The following is a 6309-nucleotide window of genomic DNA, read 5'->3' as shown; positions in this document are numbered from 1 at the left end:
AGAACATCCAAGAAAGGACACATGGGTCCTGCGTAGCCTGGGGCAGGGCAGGGGACAAGCAGGGAAGGGAGACTTGCTTTTTGGTCTAAACTATTTGAATTGTGCACTTAGGATTTGAACCATATGCATGTATCTTTTTTTTCCAACTCCACCAATCAATCAAATAAACAATAAATGAATAGGCACTACTGTTTCTATAATCTAGAAGCCCTTCATGGGGGTCTTCTCATGTCCCCAGCTCACTGCCTCAGAGAGTTCCCGTGGCTCCAAGTCTTTTCCTGAGTCCCCAGAACAGTCATGCAGTGTCCAGCTGGCAGGAAGAGAAAGCCAAGGCACCCCGTCCTGTCCTCTGGGCCCTGGCTTCTCTCATACACCCCCTGCTCCTCCCCTCAGCCTTCCTCAACCCCTGTGCAGATGGCTTGAGCCACTATGCAGTACACCTCTTGTTTCTCCATCTCTTCTTTTTTAGAAGAGGATTTAGGTTTTACTTGCATAACCACAAGTCCCACTGAAGAGTTTGCTTCTGCTTGCAGAGGCGCACGGCTGAAAGACGACTGAAGACAGGGCCAGCAGCATCAAGGTTGTAGTTTTCCACACTTTACACGGGGTTGAGGAGGTGGGGGTATCCTGGAGACTTCTGTGTGCAACCAGCTCATCTGACTGATGAAGACACTGATGGTCAGAGAGGAGAAGGGACTCAAACTTGCCTTCCACTCCACCCAGAGAGCTCTGGTGGCTGTGCCATGGGTGGAGTTCTGATCCTGTCTTCCTGTCCTCTGGTTCCACCTCTAGGCTCCCCTGGGGCATGTAGTTGAGCCGGGAGTGGGGTCCCCTCAGCACAAGTCACTACAGAGTATTCTTGAGGCAGGTCGGGAGAGGACAAGATCAAAGTCCGATCCAGGTGAAGATGTGACATTGGGAGGTACTACAGCCCTGAAGACATGGATTGTGGGAAATAGGGGAGGAGGACTCCATCCCCACAGGGAACACTGTGCTGGTGTTTGTGGTGGGTGCCCACACTGTGGGTGCAGCAGCAAGGGCTCTTGGAAGTGGGGGGCTGGAGCTGACAGCTGGCCCCATAGGCTTGCCAGCAGCAGCCCTCAGATGGAGCCTGCAGTGCTGCAAGAAACCGGGCTCAACCAGGGAGTCTGGAAGGCATGCTGGTGGTCCCTTGCCAAGGCTGAAATACTGCACATTCTGTTCCGAATCTGGGTGATGGTCTTAGAATTAAGGGTGATGACCATCAACAAAGCATCCTGGAACATCATCCATCCGTCTGTTTCTTTCTGGCTTTCCTATGTATCTTTGGGGCAGTATTCTTAATTATGGGTGTTTTTGGAATTACCCATGGCGTTGTTTTCCCCAACATTGCCCTACTGAAGCCCACTTCAGGGGTTCTGATGCTGGAGTCAAGGTGACAGTTTTGAAATTCTCCCTGGGTGACTCAGGTGCATGACACAATGACCCTCAAACTCTGCCTCCTCCACACACATCAGCAGCAGGGGGTCAGGGCTGAGTGCGCTGAGTGCTGGCTCAGAGCTCAGGATGCAGGATCTCCCTTTTCATCCCCACACCTCCTGCCAGGGCTCCAGCTGCTCCCAAGGTCCCCCTTGAGCCTGTTGCATCCACCTCCAACACGCTCTGCTCACTTCTGTGTTCACCCTTCTGCCTATGACATTCTTCCAGCTGCAAAGTCTGATGCTTTTCATCCATCGGAAGCCTCCCTGGGGACTTCACCCGATCCTCCGACTTCCTGCTATTTCAACAAACTATGTCCCCGGGTGGACATTTGCCATATCCTCCTTCACAGTTAAGTCAGGTGACTCTCACCTCTTATCAGGTCCTGCTTTCATTTCCCAGAACACCTAGGCAAGTGTTACATTTACTGAGCAAATGAAATAGAAAAAATGAAAATGAATGCAGGCAGAAGGAAGGAATAAATTAAAGAAGGAATAAATGATTGCAGACGCCCCTGAAAAGAGCCACGGGCATCTGCCTTCCCAAGCCTCTTCCCTCTTCATAAAGTGGCTGAGACCGGGGTGGGGGGGAGGTCCCTTGATTTGATTTATTTGACCTGCTCAAGCCAGCTCAGATAGGCCTCTTGAAGCTCCCCATTTTGCCATGTTTGCCCCCCTCTGTTGCTCAGCAGTTGCCCCCTTCTATACCCAGGCATTTTCTCCCCTTAGGGCACTTAGGGTGACATTCTCAGGCCTGAGGCTCCACAGCCAGATTATCAACGACTTCTGCCTGCTTTTTCCGGTCGGCTGTTGCCTGTGCTAGCAGAGCTATTTATACTTTGTCGGTCAGCTGCCTTGGAACAATGCATAGTAAGCAGTTTCGTCCCTTGGCTGACTTCTCTGAATGCTGTGTGGTGGAAGGGAGCCTGAGAGAAGGTGGGGCTGACAGCCCTGGGGGGCTGGCACCTGGATCTGTAAAGCTGTAGATGTGCCAGCACCCCACTCTCCAGAAAGTCAGGTTTCCACCTAAATTCTGTGTGTTCCTTGACAGATACATTGAGTCATTTCACTGGGAAGATTACAAGGACCTTGGAATTGGGGTACCCCTGGGTTATCCTGACTAAGTAGTGAGCTAGGTGAAAACCTGGCAGTGGGGAGAACAGGTGGCTTTGTCAACTCAGTGACCTGAGGTTACATGATAGCAGTTCAGATGTGATGCCTACCATCTTTGTCACTCCCAGCCCTGTCCCCACTGCCACTTCTGCTGCCACCAAACACTGCCATCACATCAGTACCCATCCCAACTCCCACCGCCACCACTGTTACCACCATCATCTGTAGCCCATCTCAGCTGCAAGCCTGGCAAGTCACCACCCCAATACCAGCACGATTGTCATCCCATCCCCATGTCCCTATCCCCTCAGCTGTCCTTACCACACCCTCCATGACTAGCACTTGGCTAAAGAGGTGGAAAACCCCTTTCCTGTACCACATACCTGCTTAGGATCCATTCTTCTTTCTAAAATGCCCATGAGGTGTATTTAAATCCAATCTGATTTCTATAGCAGGGTAGGAGTGAAGGTTGCTGGGGTGGATGATAACGCTGGAAGGGTATATTGGCCCTAGACAATGGGGTACCTTGAATGCTTTACTTGTCAGTGTGAACTTGATATCCAGGTAATGTTTTGAGTCCAGAGCCGAAAGTTTCTGAGCAGAAACTTATAGGAAAACCCCAAGAACCATAGGAGATTGAGAGCCAACATTCATTTGCCCAGTGAGTACTCATTAGATGCCTAGGAAGAAACAACATGGTCATCTGATGGAGGTCTGGGCAGAGAAAGGCAGACACAATGTTAGAACAGACTGCAGAGGAGGTGACATTCGGGTGAGAAGGAGCCAGTCATTTGAAGATCAGGAAGAGGACTTAGCTTATGCAAAGGCCCTGTGATGGGAAAGAATTTGGCTTACTTGAGGAATAGGGAGGAAGTGATGAGCCTCTGTGAGCCACTGCTTCCTTGTTTACTATAGGGCACAACAATACAATCCACATATAGTTATTATTAGGGTTACATTGGTTAATGTGTCCTTGGCACAAGTTATCATACTTAACACATACTAAACGTTGAATCAAGAGCTGTTATGACACTTTGCCAGAAACCTTTACCTCTCTGCCTCCTCCACCTCCTCTGCCAGTTCACGCTTGGTAAGGGGGATGTAGTGACTTTTATGAAGTAGTTGAGTGGGACTAGAAAAGCACACGATGGCAGGTGAAAAGCAGATTAGTAAATTCTAATTTTTATGAGAAACAGTGAGAAGTCATGTTGAGGTGGGGAGGCCAACACTGCTAGATAAACAGGGTATATTAATCTGTATTCAGGCCCTACCAGACCCTACTAATGAAAGTGTACCTCTTGGATATTCATAACTGTTTCCTGAAACATTATGTTTCTAACTCTTGGAGAATTTTTTTTTTCTGTTCTAAGAATGAGGAATTTGACATTCCAGGCCACAAACCTCCAAGGGACACAAAGTAGGATCTCTGCCTTTGGTAATAGATCTTCATGTTTCAATTCTTCCTATGTAGCATATAGATCCCAGAGTTCACCTTCTACAAGTACCATGGATTCCCACCCTTTGGGTAAGTGCTGACTTTACTTTTGAATTATTTGTGCCCACGATGATTTATATTCTAGAGCAGTTCTTAGGACCAAATACCAGAAGGGTACACCGAGTGAACTGGACAGAGTGTGAAAGCCAACAACCATTTACTTCATAACAGCCTCTTCAGCTGTATTCTTTTGGCACCAGATTTGTTTGCTTGATAATCATGTAAAAGCACTCTTTTCTTCCACAAAGTAACATACTCTCTCCCAAACTTCTTGAAATGCATGGACTTCCTGGTCTAGCTCTTTATATTCCATAAAGAAGCAGTGGAGAGGCTATGATAAATGGCAGCTGAAACAGGGCATTGGGCAGGGAAGTGATGGGGAGAAGGGAGGCCGAGGTCAGACAGGAGAATTCACCACCTGCCGTGAGCAGCCATCATTTGCTTCCAGAAAGCCAGGAGGGACAAAAGCCCAATGTTTCTGGCTGTCCTAATTTTTCAAGAGAACCCAGACATCCAGATATTTATGAGATGTCTCCCAATTTCTAAAAGTGGGCAAGTAATTCAAGAGTTTTAAAAAGCCCTATGCAGGGCCACACTGTGAGATCCACAGTGAAATGTGGAACTCTATTCTGGAGGGTCAGAGCAGAAGACTTGCCAATTCCCTCTCCAAACTTCTCCAAGTGCTATCCGTGAGGATGCAGTGTGTGATGGCTGTATACATGGGCCAGATTACTCCGGTCCTCTATAGAATTTCATTTACAAAAAAGACTTTTCTCTACTTGGTCCAAGGTGGGGAGACAGGCCTGCCTTTGTGCCATATTGCCTGCATCACCTTGCCTTGCTCACCATCATAGGAAGACTGAAGCATGTGTTCTCTGGGATGGATTGAAAATCCCGCAGAAGAGCTCAGAGTTAGCTCAACTAGAGTCAATTGTCCTCATCTGTAAAGTGTGTGTGTGTGGTGGGTGGTGGGTGGTGGGGGCCTTTGTGAAGTCCTGTGATTGGCTCCATTTGAGTCACATGCTTTGTCTGGATCAATCAACTGTGGCCAGAGGGTGAGTCTGGTTGAACTCTGAAGATTCTATGTAAATTATAGGAGACGGGGCTGGAGGGTGCCTGTCCTTAAAGAAGGGAGATGTGCTGGGCAACCAGGGTCTGGGACATTCCTGATAATAAGAAAGAGACCCTGCCTATCATGACCTGGATGTTTGTGTCCTCCCCAAATTCATATGTTAAAGCCATAAGCCCCAGTGGGATGGTATCTGGAGATGGGGTCTTTGGTAGGAAATTAGGGTTAGATGAGGTTGTAGAGGAAGAAGGAGTTTCCCTCTCTCTTCCTAGGTTCGATAGCTGGGTCCATAAAACAAACTTACAACAGGCAGATTAATAAGAGAAAAGGTATACAAATATATTAATTTTTAATCTTATGTGCATGGGAGCATCACAGGAAAGAAAGTAAATACACAAAAAAGTGGCAATACTTAAGAACTTATGTAGCATCTTAATAGGGAGTTGCGGGGAGGCTGGAAGTCACCTACAGGAAGATTAATGATTTTGAGGAAGGATGCACCTAAGGAAGGGCCCTTAGAGGAAGAGATGGGAGGTGTGATGGTCTTTGACAAAGTCTCTCTGGCTGAGCTGTAGACTTCTAGTCTCCTTTCCTGTCGTAAGAGTCGCAGTGCTTCCCTGGCTCACACTGCCAACCAGCCCCCCAGCCCCGGCCATGTACTACAACTGAGTTCCTTTTGAAGGAGGATCTATCCTTATATAGATAAAGAGCATTCACAGAAAGCTTCTCCCTGCATTTCCTCTTTTTCAAGTGCCTTCAGTTCAAAATAATTAATATAGCAACGTGGCCTGTTTTGGGGTGGCATGTCCTGAATTCTTTCGAGGTAGGGAGGGTGGGGCCACTAGGATGGAGTTAATGCCCTTACAAGAAGAGATCAGATCTTGCTCTCTTTCCTTTTCTTCGTCTCACTGTCCCCCTGTCCACCAGGTGAGGACATAGCCAGAACACAGCCATCTGTAAGCCAGAAAGCCTGTCTTTACCAGAACCTGTCCCTGCTGATACCCCGATCTCTGGTCTCCCAGCCTCCAGAGCTGTGACATTTAAATGCATTTTTTTTAAAGAATCAAAATCTTTAATGTCTTTATTTAGTCCCCAAATTTATATAACACAGTCTTTATTTTCTTTATATCATAAAGGCTGGGATTTGAAAAGCCAACCCAACTTCTTTTTTTTTT

Source organism: Ursus maritimus, unplaced genomic scaffold (genome assembly GCF_017311325.1).
Source record: "Ursus maritimus isolate PB19 unplaced genomic scaffold, ASM1731132v1 scaffold_1, whole genome shotgun sequence".
NCBI lineage: Eukaryota > Metazoa > Chordata > Mammalia > Carnivora > Ursidae > Ursus > Ursus maritimus.
Note: the sequence above shows the minus strand (reverse complement) of the source record.